At 47.6% G+C, this 15,180-nt stretch overlaps 1 non-coding gene across 1 annotated transcript; it reads right to left on the minus strand.

Annotated features, from left to right (window-relative positions):
* Nucleotides 1-9,537: 9,537 nt before the first annotated feature.
* Nucleotides 9,538-9,682, minus strand: LOC137217690 (small Cajal body-specific RNA 20). The gene has a single exon (XR_010940192.1). It is a non-coding gene; the product is annotated as a small Cajal body-specific RNA 20 (non-coding RNA).
* Between the last annotated feature and the right edge of the window lie 5,498 nt (nucleotides 9,683-15,180).

Here is a 15,180-nt window from a genome sequence, read left to right on the forward strand (position 1 = left end):
GTCCCGACTGCTGTCGAGGAGGCTGTGAGCTTCAGCAGAGGCTGCTCCGGATCTCCTGAGACCCCCGGCTCACGACTCAAGGCTAGAGCGGTGGCCCACGATCTGGCACGTTAAGGCTCCTCTGGCGGCTGGTCCGGTTTCAGAGATTCTGGTATGACGCCCGCTGTGGGTTTACCACAGCCTGCTGGGGGTTGGGTTAGCTGATGTGCGCATGCGGCAGGGCGTCGGCCGTCTAGGGACCGTCTAAGGGGGCGCGGGCAGGGCGCAGAGGATGTTGCGCGCCGCCCAGGCGCTGGTAGGGAGCATGCGTGAGAGCAGAATTCCGGGTGGCAGGTTGCAACCTAGCTGACTAAGTACTCCGCACTTGGTCGGGCGCCTTCCCAGATCAATGGGCTGTGCCCGTTTTGTGGAGGGTAAGAGAGAGACCTCACCCAAGCTCCATAGACCTTGGAGAAGCATTTGGGGACTATCTCTTGACCGAGCCCTCCATATCCGGCAGCCAGTACCAAGAAGGGAACAGTAATCAAAGTAATACGGTCGCCCTTCGGTATCCGCGGGGGATTGGTTCCAGGACCCGCCGCGGATACCAAAATCGGCGGATGCTCAAGTCCCAGAGTGGGCCCTCCGCATCTGCTGATGCGAAACCCATGGCTATGGAGGGCCGCCTGTATATTTATTGAAATTTTTTTTAAAAACACCAAAAACCTGTGTTTAAGTGGATTTGCAAGTTCAAAAGCCGTGTATTTGAAGGGTCGACCGTATTATTAGCTAGGAGTTTGCTTGCTCTGAATTTTTGCAATGAGGTTGAAGTCAGAGTCCGCCATACTCCCCGGGTCTCCAGGAGCAGGAGTTCAGGGCTGGGTTTTCTGAGCATGCCTGGTGCTCAGATGCACTATGCAAACAAAACAAAAGAAAGCGAAAGCCAGCGCCCCCCCCCCATTAGCCTATAGATTTTTAGTAATGAATCAACATCAGATTGCAGGTGTAGAAACCTGCACAGCGTTTCAAGCACTCAAGAATGCTTGCCGGGTACAGATTTCCTGCCTTTTTTCTTTTTCTTTTTTTTGGTCCTTGTTGCAGCTCTGGACTATGCTACATCTTTGTGAACAGCTCCTAAGCTCCTATTGCTTCTGGCTGTAGATCCTCTACAAAAGCATACATGTCCCTTGTGGTGGGCCCCTGTGGACATGGGTAAATTTACCCACTTTCTTGCCGCTGCCTATCCCCCCATCTCATCTCCTCACGTTTTCTCGAAATATTCTCCTGAGCCCTTGCTGAGGAGTAAATAAATTTTATTTATTGTCAAATAAAAGAGGGCCAGGCCAGATTTACAGCTCTATGGTTTTTCCTTGGAGAAGTGTTTTATAGATGCCCCAAGACTTAATATCCTAAATATTGAAAATAGCTTATAATAATGGGCCCTATACTTGACAATGTACTTGATTTAGCCTGTGTTTCCTTGGACAACCATTTTCATCAACCCCATTGGGGATCAGAAGCCAAATCATTTTTGTGGGCTCCTAAATATATCATGGGACCTAGTCCCCTCACCTACAGTGCCTAAGGGATAAGTGCCCCTGCCTCATGTCTGTGGAGGGTGGTCCAGAAACTAAAAAAGGTTTGTTGACCAATTCTCTTTCAAAAACTGGTAAGACATGGCAATATGAGTACCTCCTCCTGATTTTAACCAAGACATTTCCTCCTCAGGTTGGCCCTTGGTGAGTTCGGCAGGCCTGTCCCTCTCTTGGCTGGATACCCTGTACACAATTTTGGTTCCATATCAGTTATCACATGCGAGACCTATGAGGGTTTTTATCATGATTTGCATTAGACAAGCTAGGAGGTCTGTGACAGCTCAGGAGGTGTGTCCTTCCACATCTCAGATTTCCACAGTGAATTTGTGTTTTCTCAACTTTAGTCACCCATGTGACCCTTGACAAATGTTGCCCTACCTTGGCATCAGTCATGGTCGTATTTATTTAAAAGTTTTACTTAACTTCACACTTTGAAAACCTTAAATACTGAACGGAGCTTCATCCTAAGCAGTAACAGCCATGAATCGTAGTCGATGTAGCGGATTTATGGGAGCAGGGAACCTGGAGCCAGATTGCTGGCATCTAAATCCTGGCTTTGCTCAACGCTTGCTAGCTGGCTAAACTGTTAGGTTGCTTATTCTCACTTAGTCGTGGTTTCCACATCTGTAAAATGAGGCTAGCAATAGTAACTACCTCACCAGGTTATCGTGAGGATTAACTGAGATGGTGAAAACACAGTGTTACCAACGGCCATACCATGCTGTCTCACATTTCCAATTTTCATCAATTTTGTGGTTTATTTATTCACAAAGGTCCATGAGAGAAGAAAGATGATGGCTATTCTCTGGCAGTTGGCAATGAGGACAGAAAGTTTTCTTGTGAATATGTCGCTGCCATGTTTTTGTGTCCCTATACATGCTTCAGTCAGGAATCCTCTGTTGGCTGCTCTGTTTACAAGGCCCTGCCTCAGGCAGTGTGGAGAGTGTCATGATTCCAGACGCAGCTATTGTGCCATGGGTTCTCACAGTCTGGGGAGAGAGATCAGCCCATGTGAGAGAAAGAAGCTGAAAATTCTGGAGACAGAGTGCCCAGCCCCACCGCCACTAACTTGCTGTGTGGCCAGAGCTAAATTAGCTGACCTCTCTGTGCCTCAGGTGCCACATCTGTAGGATGGGGATCATGATGGTACCTGCTGTACCGTGTTGTGAAATTTACATGAAGGAATACAAATAAGGCCCATGGTGAGGGCTCAGATAACTTTAGCTGATGCTAGAGTTAAGGGGTCGGGACTGACTGCGGTCATTCTGCACAGGGGCCTGCACTGTGACTGAGGATGCTGGACACGGAGTGTCGCCCCTGCCCCTGAGTGGATATGAGAGTCTGTGGAGTGGCACAGAGCTGTGCTTGCTCAGGCTGGTGACACCATGTGGGTACTCACTGTGCACCAGGGCCTGGCTAATCGATCTTATAGCCATCCCCTGAGGAGGGGGCCATCACTCTCTTTAGTTCCTAAGGGAAGAAGTGGAGGCTCGGAGAGGTCCAGTGACTTCCCTAAGGTTACATAGGTCAGTGGAAGAGGGCCAGGATTCAAACCGTTGAAGAGACTTTGTTCTTAGCAGCCCGTGATAGAAGCAGATTTGGCTTTTTTTGCAGGGTGGTGGGGTTTCCCTTACACCTCACAGAGTGAGTCAAATTTTGGTAAATGCTAAGCAGGCTGTGCATGGAACTTCAGTTCAGGGAGGTAGTATGAGCAGCCCCAGGAGTGATCAAGTGTAAAGCTTGGCTTAGGGAACACCAACCCAAACAGGATGGCCAGGAGAATGAATGCATATGAGGTGCTGACCTTGAGAGGGAGCTGGAGGGGGAGCCTGGAGACAACTCTGTACTGGGTGGGAACTAAAGTTTAAAAGTTAGGTTGGGGTCCAATTTGTGGAAGGAGTTAGAATGTCTGCATTTGGGATCATGGAAAACTGTAAGAGTTTTGTGCCGGGGGAGTGCCTTAATGAAAGCAGTGTTTTAGGATGTGTTTATAGGAAGGGAATCTCTAGGCTGGCTCTTGGTTCAGTTCATTGCAGTTACTGGGCCTGCGGAACAAGGTACAGATCCGGAGGGCTTACTTGGAGGCCACAGCTGGCTGTCAGCGGGATTGGGAGTCCCCTTGAATTTGAATGTAAAGTTCCGTGTGTATGGTGGCATTAGAATAGTGTGTGCACTTTTCATCAGAAAAAGTGGGACACAATGCCCCTAACCACCCCCTCCCACCCAAAATAATAAGAAGAATAAATAATAACTAATGATAATAATCGGAAAGACCAAGGAATTGAGTAACGGAAGCAGTCTCTGGAGTTGCAGCATATGCATCTGGTTTTAGGGCACTTCTACTTTCCTGCTCATAGCAAGAGCTTTGGCCCTGAATTCTCACTACACGACACTGACAAGCCTTACTGTCCCTGAGCCTTAGTTTCCCGAACTATAAACAACTATTACTCTTACTACTACTATTTGCTAAAATAAAGATAATCATCTCACGGAATTCTTATGAAGTCAGAATGAAGTATGGAAAGATACTCTATTAACTTTAATTGTGTATAAACATAAGGGGTGATTTATGTAATGGTTTATTTTTATTGAAGTATAGTTGAATTATAATGCTTTGTTGATTACTGCTGTACAGCAGAGTGACTCAGTTATACATATATATATATATATATATATATATATACACATTCTTTTCCATTATGGTTTATCATAGGATATTGAATATAGTTCCCTGTGCTATACAGTAGGACCTTGTTGTTTATCCATTTTATATATACTAGCTTGCATCTGCTAATCGCAAACTCCCAATCCATCCCTGTCCCACCCCACCTTCCCCCTTGGCAACCACCGGTCTTTTTTTTTTTTAATGTTTAATTTTATTTATTTTTGGCTGAGTTGGGTTTTCGTTGCTGCGCACGGGCTTTCTCCAGTTGCGGCGAGCGGGGGCTACTCTTCGTTGTGGTGCACGGGCTTCTCACTGCGGTGGATTTTCTTGTTGCGGAGCATGGGCTCTAGGCATGCGGGCTTCAGTAGTTGTGGCACGTGGGCTCTAGAGCGCAGGCTCGGTAGTTGTGGTGCACGGGCTTAGTTGCTCCAGGGCATGTGGGATCTTCCTGGACCAGGGGTCAAACCCGTGTCCCCTGCATTGGCAGGCAGATTCTCAACCACTGTGCCACCAGGGAAGTCCCACCAGTCTATTGTGTATGTCCCTGATTCTGTTTCTGTTTGATAGATAAGTTCATTTGTGTCATATTTTAGATTCCACATATAAGTGATATCATATGGTATTTGTCTCTCTGACTTACTTCACTTAGGATGATAATCTCTAGTTGCATTGTAATTGTTACTTGTGATAGGGGTTTTACTCATTTCTTTTGAAAAACACGTTTTATCATGAAAATATTCAAATATACACAACAATGGGAAGAGTACTGGAAGGGACTCCCATAAAAACCATCACCCAGCTTCAGCATTTATCACGATCTTACCAAACTGTTTCATCTATCTTCTTTCCTTGCTCCCTCCCTCCCTGCTTCCCTCCCTCCCTTCTTCCCTCCCTTCCTTCTTTCTGTCCTTCTCTCTTCCTCCCCTCCCCACTCACTCTCCTCTTCTTGCTGTGCTGATTTAAAAGAAACTCAAGGCAACTTGTGTTTTCATCCCTGTATCTTTATGTGTCTCTGCACTTTCTAAAAAATACAGTCTTTTTTCCTACATAACCAGAGTGCCATCCAGGCGCCTGAATGGTAATAATAATCCCTTGGCGCCATCACCCAGTCGCTTGTATTCTGAATTCCCTGATTGCCTCAAAAATGACTTCTTACAGTTGGTTTCTTTAGGATATAAGTTTTTCTGTGTCTACGCTGATAAAATAAAAGGAAAACTTGAGGGGGTGGGCATTTGCATATCTAATCCCAGCCTTAGAAAGCGGAGCAGGAAATTAAAGACAGCCCTGGATATATACTACTGCTGGTGGTTGTATGTGGCAATAAAAGTGATTCAGTGTTTGCATTCACTGCCCTATCTCAGGACAGCATGGACCCTTTGGGTTTGTTCCAAATCATTTGCAGACTAAATCCCAGTCCAGACACTGGGACAGTGCATCCCTTTGCTGTAACCAGGCATTAAGGGTAAAATTGCATGATTTTCCTTTAAATTCTGCCAGAGATATTAGGCCATTATGAGCAGCAAGCTTGTAGAACCACCGCTGTTCGTGGCTCCATGTGGTGAAGCATGAACCAGGCGTCTCGCTAAGGATGTCTTTACCTTAGGCAGCCTGGGCTCAAGCCTCAAGGGCTGCTCCCTGCAGCCACATTCTCTGCGGGCATCCTTCAGAGGGAAACCTTACGTGACATTCTTGAGCCTTGCTAGGACTGGGAAAAGCTATTTGCTTTTTTAGTTATTTCTTTTTATTTTTTTGGCTGCATTGGGTCTTCGTTGCTTCGTGCGGGCTTTGTCTAGTTGTGGCGAGCAGAGGCTACCTTTCGTTGCAGTGCGCGGGCTTCTCATTGCGGTGGCTTCTCTTGTTGCGGAGCATGGGCTGTAGGCGCGCAGGCATCAGTAGTTGTGGCACGCAGGCTCAGTACTTGTGGCTCGCCGGCTCTAGAGCGCAGGCTCAGTCGTTGTGGCGCAGGGGCTTATTTTCTCCGCGGCATGTGGGATCTTCCTGGACCAGGGCTTGAACCCGTGACCCCTGCACTGGCAGGCAGATTCTTAACCACCGTGCCACCAGGGAAGCCCAAGCTATTTGCTTTTAGTCTACTCGATGGTAAAAGAAATGCAATGTGCTGATTCCTGTCAACACTCAGATTTTTCAAGTTCTAGCTCAATCCCCATCTCTTGGAGGAAGCCACAGTACTCTCATCTTCTGAGCTCTTACTGCTCTTGAAATGGGACCAATTCATTGGATCCCTATCACACATTGCTTGCATTGCGAGTCAGTCTTAAATGTATGGAAGCATGAATGGTGTATGTATGTGTGTGTGTGTGTGTCCATGGGCGAATGTAATATGTATGTATACGTATGTGTATTTTGTGACTTCTCAGTTACGGTGTAATCTGGCACTTGACACACTTCTTAGCATTCCCCATGCAGTACCCCAGAGCAGTGCTGTGTACGTAGCAGGCATTCAGTAAGGACTTGTTGATTGGTTGAAAGTGAATATAGAAGAAGGGTGGATGGCCTTGACTAAGGCCAGTGAGCCTGGGGACTTTTACTAGCTGAGCTTGTCCAGTGTTGGCTCCATTCTCTTATTTTCCTCCCAGCCCATCTGGCAGTCCTGAGCGACAGACTCTGAGGTAGCAAAGATCTTCTCAGAAAGGCTCTAGCACTTAGCTGGTGGCCTTCCATGGGGGTGGAGAAACAGATCAGCAACGTGCTCTCCTTTGTGTCTGAAGCACTGTGTGTGGAGCTGCCCTGGAAGTCTGAATTGCAAAGGCTCTTCTCTCCTGTTTCTCTCTCCTTCTTCATAGTTATCATCCTTTTCCTCCCTATCATTAGTGTGTGTATGTGTCTGTGTGTGTGTATAATTTTTTAATTCATTGTCCATGTACTATAAATGAGGGCCAAAGAAAGACATAAGCAAGTCATGGAGAGAAAGAAAATACATGAGTTAAAGTCACATATATTCTGGAACAAGACAAATGCCACAGGTGAGTAACAAAGCAATAATATGGGAGTTCAAAGAAGGTAGATGTTACTTTCAATACAAATCTGGAAGCATACTTGAAGAAGTGGACTTAAAGATGACTCAGGTGTGCGTGGGAGTTCTTCTTTGCCTTCCCCAAAGAAACACTCAAGAACAAAAGTAACAGATTATCATTGTAATTTACATGGAGATGATGAAGAAAGCAAAACTAAAACAAATTAAACTGAACTATAACCTTGTCTAACATGCAAGGGTGATAATGAAAACTACCTTTTCAGTTTCTTATCCTATAATTTCTTTTACAAGTACTATATTCCACATACTGTAGATAGTGTGCAGAGTCCTGCTCTTTGTGTAATTTGAATTCATGCTAGATTATCTTGGCACTCAAAGGTTTAATTTCTAGGACACCAAAACTTCACAGACAGTAACTATACCCACCACTTAGCTCAATAGCTGATGGCGTGCAGGGGCAAAGCCTTTGTAGCCTGGTTTCCCAGGCCCTGGGCAGCAATTACATAAATGTTGATGCAAATGAATATGAAGAAGGCATACAGACAATGAACTTAAAATGTTTGTACACCTTTTAAGGACCTATTCTTTTTTTTTTTTTTTGCCTTGTACACTTTTTTTAACGTTTTTATTGGAGTATAATTGCTTTACAATGGTGTGTTAGTTTCTGCTTTATGACGAAGCGAATCAGTTATACATATACATATATCCCCATATCTCCTCCCTCTCGCATCTCCCTCCCTCCCACCCTCCCTACCCCACCCCTCCAGGCGGTCACAAAGCACCGAGCTGATCTCCCTGTGCTATGCGGCTGCTTCGCACTAGCTATCTATTTTACATTTGGTAGTGTGTATATGTCCATGCCACTCTCTCACTTTGTCCCAGCTTACCCTTCCCCCTCCCCGTATCCTCAAGTCCATTCTCTAGTAGGTCTGCGTCTTTAGTCCCGTAAGAACCTATTCTTGAGGAATTGACTTCATATGTGCTTGAGTAGATGGATAGAGATCCATAATCCAATATATGTATATAGGTATAGTTTACACAAAGGTGTATACCTATATATACAAACAGATATATATATGTGTGTGTATATATATACATATATGTGTGTGTGTATATATATATACATATATCTATATATCTCTTTGTTTAGACTCTACCTATATAAACTTATATATTATATGTCTCTGAATTCTACACACACACGTCCAATTCCTTCTAACACTGGCATCCTTTAGGTACCACTTCTGTGTGGAGTCACACTGAGGTTAAGTCTGAAGTGGCAATTATTCAAATTAATGCACCGAGGAGCCCAACTATATTAAATTATTTAAAACCAGGCATAAATGCTTTGCATAAGGAGTGAATATATGAATACTTAGGCATCGGAGTGAGGGGATAATTCACACTCAGAACACAACAGACGAGCAACTGATGTATGTTTCGTTACGCTGACGCTGATGCGGAGGGGAGAGCGTAGAGTCCAAGTCTGCTCCTCCCGCAGCTGTTCTTTTGTTATCTTTTCCACAGAGAGTGGTTTCTTGCTTTCAGAACAAAATAAGATGCTCTCAGAACTTTGGTTAGCGAAGAAAATACTTTTAGGACTTTAGAATCTTTTAGAACTTTTGTAAAACACCATTTTGTCAGCGGATGAAGGAGGCACTTGAATGTCGAACACTTTCCAGAGGCGAGGGCCCGGGCTGGGTGGCACAGCTCATAGGCTTTGGGTCCCCGAGCTGTCCCACTGGAGGCAGCTCGCTGCCTAGGGCAGGGCTTGAGCTGCTGCCAGTGTGCTGAGGGGCAGGTCTGGCTTCCTTGCCCTGACGCCCGGGGTGCCCTTCTTCTCCAGCACCCACTCAGGGCTCTTCCTCGCCACCCCCGCCTCACAATCCTGCACGGGACCCTGTGCAGGAGACACAGCTGGGGGCTGAGGGCTGGAGCGGCCTGGCTGGCGCCCAGGTCAGTCCAGGCGGGGAAAACGGTGAGCTTCCCCCCAACTGAGGTGGCCTCAGAAGCCCTTGTACAACAGCCTCCGTGCCTGGACCCCGTTCCAGGTGACATCCGCTGGGAACAAGCAGGTGCGTCTAGGAGGGCAGGAGGTGAGAGGCCCCCTCACTGGCGGGTGTCTGTACAGTAGGTGGTCACTTGTTGGGGGTGCATACGTCCTTGCCTGGGGACAGCCTAGGCCAGGATCAGCCCATGAGAGCCTGGCAGTGTCCTGGGAAAGAAAGCCAGAGGCCCCGTGCCCAGTGCTGCCACGTAAGGCCCAGCCTGGTGTAGACCAAGTAGGGGCTCCCAGCAACTACAAACGTCTGAGGTAGGAAAACAAGGGTGCCCAGCTCATGGCAGCCCCGACAGGGATCCCCCAGGGCTGATCTGCGCTTCCAGCCCAAGGGCTGAGGAGAAGAGGTCCCCTCCCCCCGACACACACAGCCCCATGGGAGAGAGGCCCTCTCCTGCTGGAGTTTCTAAGTGTTTGGTAAAGTAGTGGAGAGAGTGGCAGCCCTAAATCCTCATTTTCTGGAATTCTTTGCTATGCCAGCCTGAAAGCGTTGCTAACATAGTAGGTTTTGCATTATAGTGGAGGTGGGAGGGCGAGTTGCAACCTTTGACATATGTCTAAAGAACAAAACAAACTAAAACAACAATTTCAAACAAAGTTCCACCGACCTGAGAAAGGTGGAAGTTAGGCAAGAGTTATACAGAGTGGAACGTACGCCGTGAGGATTCCTCACACGTTCAAAGTTTTGAGACTACCGAATGCATTCATGAATAGTCTCTTGAGGAATTTCTGACACCTGAGGCTTTTCTTCCTTTTCGTGGTACTGTTACGAAGAGATGGGGTGTGTGGAATTTGTTGGCAGTGGAGGATGACTCTTAGTTCAGGCAGGATTCTTACCTGTGGTAAGGTGAAATACATATGCTCTTCCAGTGATGACTAGTTTGTGAGTCAAAGGATCAGGAGTGATTATTTGAGACTATAGAAAAGCCTAAGTTAAATCCAAGGAGTATTTGTGGGGGGAAAGAAGAAGAAAAGAAAGAGAGAAACAGAAGAATCAGGACGGGTTCACTAGCTTTGCTGCAGAGAGCGTGTGTGATGGACACGGGCTGCAGAGCTGGTGGTGGGGTCTGGAAAGCAGTGCTGGCGGCCTAAGGCCACGGGCTGGGCTCACAGTCAGGTCTGGCCAGGGCTTGGGAGGCGCAGGCCTCTGCTTTCTCAAGCAGGCAAAGCAAGCTCAGAGGAAAAGAGAAACTGAAGTTTTGGTGGCTTGCTTCTCCTGGGTTTACGTAGTGGTCTCTTAATGGAGTTCTGAAGGGAAAAGGAGCAACAAGAAACAAATGAAGAAGACGGGAGAATGTTTTCATCTGTTTCCAAACTCTACAGCATGAGCATCCCAAAGAAACATTTAATGGACACCCTCCCTTGGTTTGCAAGGACAGTAGGAGCTGTTTTATGAAACCAGTATTGGAAATATGGAAGTAGTGTCAGCCTGAACCTCACATAGCCAGCTTTGCACATTGCTTATATTTATGCAGATTTGACCATTGGTACACTCGAACCCCCCAAAATGAGCTCTATTACACTGGCTTTTCTCGACTACATATTCATGCAGCAGAAGGACCCAAATACTAAGATGGGAGAGGGAAGATGGGGCGACAGAGAGAGGAGGCCCTTGGTCTCATGTAAAATTTGCCGAGTGGAAACATCCAAAAATACTAAATATGGCACAATTCCATTAACTGAGATGCTGAGGGAGCAGTGGAGTCCACAGGACAGGTTTTACTTTCAGTTGTTAATAGTTGGCAGATATTTAGGGGGGAGCCGTTTTGTGACCCCTCACTCACGTGGTTGTCGGCTGTCTTCCTAAAATGCAGGTTGCACCCTCTTGACTTAAGCATAAGGGACAGGATGGGGATCTCCTGGTTGATTAGCAGCTCCTAGAGGGCGCAACCTTGCTGGGCACCAGAGGCTCTGCTCCAAGGCCCTGCAACTGTAGCCAGAGTGGAGTGAGCTGACCTGGTCCTGAGCCCAGGAAGGTTTGGAGGGTGGGGCAGGTTGGAGAGTGCAGAATTGACAGAGGTGACAATGGTATGCCTCTTTTCCCCCAAACTCTTGTCTGGGCAAAGATTTTAAGAGTTTTAGTAAATTTGGGCTGAGTTCGTCTGAGCATTCGTTACCCCTATAGTCTAATATTAAGGCAGTGTCCAAGGCTTCAGTTCCGCCGGTGTCCAGCAAGACAAGCCACAAAGTCCTTGGGCCCCCCATGACCAAACCTCCCTCACAATACCATCTCCTTCTTTATAACCATCCCAAGGCTCCAGAGGATGAATGACCCTTTTTAGTCATCCTTGGGGAAAGCTTTTGTTTAAAAATCCAACCCACTCCTATTGATTATTTACTGTAACCAAAGATGGGTTTTTCAAAATGGGGACCGTTCCCCTCAGTATGATTTTAAAAGGCACCCACTTTTTCCTATGCTCAACTTCCCCCATAACTAAGGTGACACCTGCCCAATGAGTAGGGATTAGTGGCAGCTGGAGCTGACGGTCAGTTGTCAGGACGCAGACCTCCCAGGCACAGTAATAACAGCAGGGACAGAGTGCAGTTGGTCAGCTCCACCTGCGTGTAAGAGTGGGGGAAATAATAGAAAAGGTGGGAGGGGAGAGACAAAGCCATATGCCAATCCAGAGCCTGGCACATAGTCGGTGCTCGCTCTTGGGGGGGAGGGCGGCTGAAGGGAGCGCCTTCAGCTACATATCCTAAGATACTTTAGCAAGAAGGAAATCGCTTCTCCTGATGCACTTTCAAATCTTCAAGGCACCGAGAGCTCCCTGCTGCGATTTTTCATGTCTGACATGAAATGCTCAATATACTAATCAATCCCTTCTTCTCTCTGCTTGAAGGTTTGGTTTAGGAGTAGAAGGGCCAAGTGTCGGAGACATCAGAGGGCAGTAATGCTCAGAAACGTGCCCCACGTGCCCCCGGTCCTCCCTGCTGTCGTCAGCGTGTGTCGACCCTGCAGTGCCATTCTGCTTCAGGAGCTGGATTGGGTCCACGTTTTTCTGGAGCAAGTGCCGCTGGAGCTGCCTCTGCTGCCCGTGCCGCTCATGCCACCCAACCTGCCCGTGCCACCCATGCCGCCCATGCCGCCCATCCCACCCATGCCCCCCATGCCACCCAACCTGCCCATGCCGCCTGAGCCACCCATGCCGCCCGTGCCACCTAACCTGCCCGTGCCACCCGTGCCACCTGAGCCACCTGTGCCACCCTTGCCACCCTTTCCTCCTATGCTGTTGCCGCCTCCGCCCTGTCATCTTCCACACGTGCTTCACTGTTGGTGCCCTCATGTGGCATCGCGTCGTTCCTTTCCATTGGAGATCCTTCAGCTGCCCCGACTTTCTATTGAATTGTGTCTGTGACGGTTTTTTCCAAAGGGCCTTTGAGCCAGTTTCAAATTCTGCATACCTCACCACCAAGAGCAGTTCCCCAAATGCCTGCAAAGTATATTAAATAAAAGTAGAGGCCTTGACCCACTGTTTTAGGGCATGTTTTGTATTTTCAATAAAGTTGTGAGTCCTCTGCATATTTGTTCTCTGTGTCACATGGGGTTAGTAAATTTGATGGAAACGGCTAAGCCAACTCCATTCAGACCGAATGCCCAGGAGGCCTCCTTTCATGCAGTAACAGCCCTGAGTCACCATCATAGGCCATGCACATCTCAGAAGTTTGCCAGGTGCCCGTGAGGGGTTTACACAGACCCACCTGTTCTCTTCCACCCTCTCCCCCAGCACCCATGCTCCCCGCACGCTGCCCCATCGGGACCACCTAGATGTGCAAGACGGGTGGTGTGAGTCTCGAATGGGAGAACAGTGTGTTTCAAAGCAGGCCTGAGGCCCATTCATGGTGACCAGCTCAGGTACAAGGAGGACCTCAAGGGACACTTCTGCAGTGACTACTCATAGGGCTCTATGGAGGAGAGGGAGCGGGGCACCGTCGGCTTCTCTCCCAGTTCTGTTCACCGCCTTCCCTGTTGTGGAGGGCACCTGGGGACAGAAACCACGCTAGCGGAGGGGGAGGGGCCTACCTCTGCGAAGGTAACACAAGAGGAGACTGTCCAGGCCCGCATGCGGCTCTTCTCACCCCCTCTCCCCCACCCCCAGATGCGGAAAGCATATCATAGCTCCTTCCGCAGCTCAGAGCTGACGGATGATGTGGCCTTCAAGTGTATTTTGTCACCTTCAACATCCTTGGGAGAACTCTGGTTCCAGCTAATTCAACACTGAAAGGGAACCTCTTGGGTGAGTGTTGCCTGAAGCCAGGAGGTGGTGGTCCCTGAGCACTGATCCAGGATAATCACTTTATTTAAAAGAAGCAGGTAGGGCTTCCTTGGTGATGCAGTGGTTAAGAGTCTGCCTGCGGGAAGGTCCCACATGCCGCGGAGCAACTAAGCCCGTGCGCCACAACTACTGAGCCTGTGTGCCACAACTACTGAAGGCCGCACACCTAGAGCCCGTGCTCCACCACAAGAGAAGCCACTGCAATGAGAAGCGCCGCAACTACAGAAAGCCCGTGCAAGCCACAAAGACCCAACACAGCCAATAATAAAATAAATTCATTTTAAAAATAAAAATAAATAAAAGCAGCAGGTATGGGAACATATGTATATGAAAAACGGATTCACTTTGTTATGAAGCAGAAACTAACACACCATTGTAAAGCAGTTATACTCCAATAAATATGTTAAAAAAAAGGAAATAAATAAATAAAATGAAAGCAACAGGCACACCTTACCTTTGTTCATGGGGCTTCTTCCAATGGTACTTCCAGGTAGAAAACACACACGCACACACACAGATACTACACAGGTGTGCACCCTATAGCACATGTCTGTGATAGAAGCACAAACATACCCAGAAAATACCCGGAACACAAGCAGAATTGGCTTGTGTTATTAAAATAACCCTTCCGAAATGTATCTGGTGGCCTGTTGTCCTTGCCTTCGGTTATTTCAGGTTCGATGCTGGGAAAGAACGTGTGTCCTTGTCCACTCTGGTCTTGGGGACGGAGAGGGGCTCATGCGGAACTGAAGCCGTGTCCATGCTGCATCGTCAGTTTATTTACACAGGCACACACAACCCTTCTTGTTGGTAGGACGACCCCAGCCTGAGGAAGAGTTTTGCTGACGGACCAAAAACCGTTTCCACGGCTAGTCAGGTTTGGGCGGTAGCACTGCAGAGGGTTCTTGGAACCTGGACACCTGAGATCTTCTCTGAGATCGGAATCGCCTCCTTCTTACGCAGTAGCGATGGTTTCAGCATCGTGCCTCCAGATGGAGAAAACACAGCCTTTCTTTGCAGTTCCCCAAGCCCAGCAAAGCCGCAGGCTCCACGCTTAGCCACCACTCTCGCTCCCATTCTAACCTCAGTCCCGAGACGTGAATGGCCTCAGCCATCAGCTGTCGAGGCTTCAGCCCAGGCTCCCGAAACCAATCCTACAGCTCCTGCTGAAGGTGTCACTCTCAAGAGCTGTCCTGGGCACCATCTTCCCTCGTGACTCCAGGACACTTCTGTGCAAATGGCAAGTTTTGAAACTGCCTCTTGGTATGTTCCTTGATGGAGGTCTTGCTATTCTTTTCCTTTGTGCATTTTAATAGTCAGGTGCTAGAGGGAAACTGGCTATTTTCATTTATTTATTTTATTTGGGTGGGATAATGACACCTTTATTTTGGACTACCTCGTAAAGAAATGTAGCATTTCCTTCCTCCCCCCAGTTTTATTGAGATAGAATTGACATACAACACTAAAAGTTTAAGGTGTACAGTATAATGTTTTGACTTACATACATCACGAGATTATTAGCACAAGTTTAGTGAACATCTATCATCTCATATAGATACATAAATAAATAGAAAAAAACTTTTGTGTGTGATGAGAACTCTCATGATTTA

Source organism: Pseudorca crassidens, chromosome X, assembly GCF_039906515.1.
Source record: "Pseudorca crassidens isolate mPseCra1 chromosome X, mPseCra1.hap1, whole genome shotgun sequence".
Lineage (NCBI taxonomy): Eukaryota > Metazoa > Chordata > Mammalia > Artiodactyla > Delphinidae > Pseudorca > Pseudorca crassidens.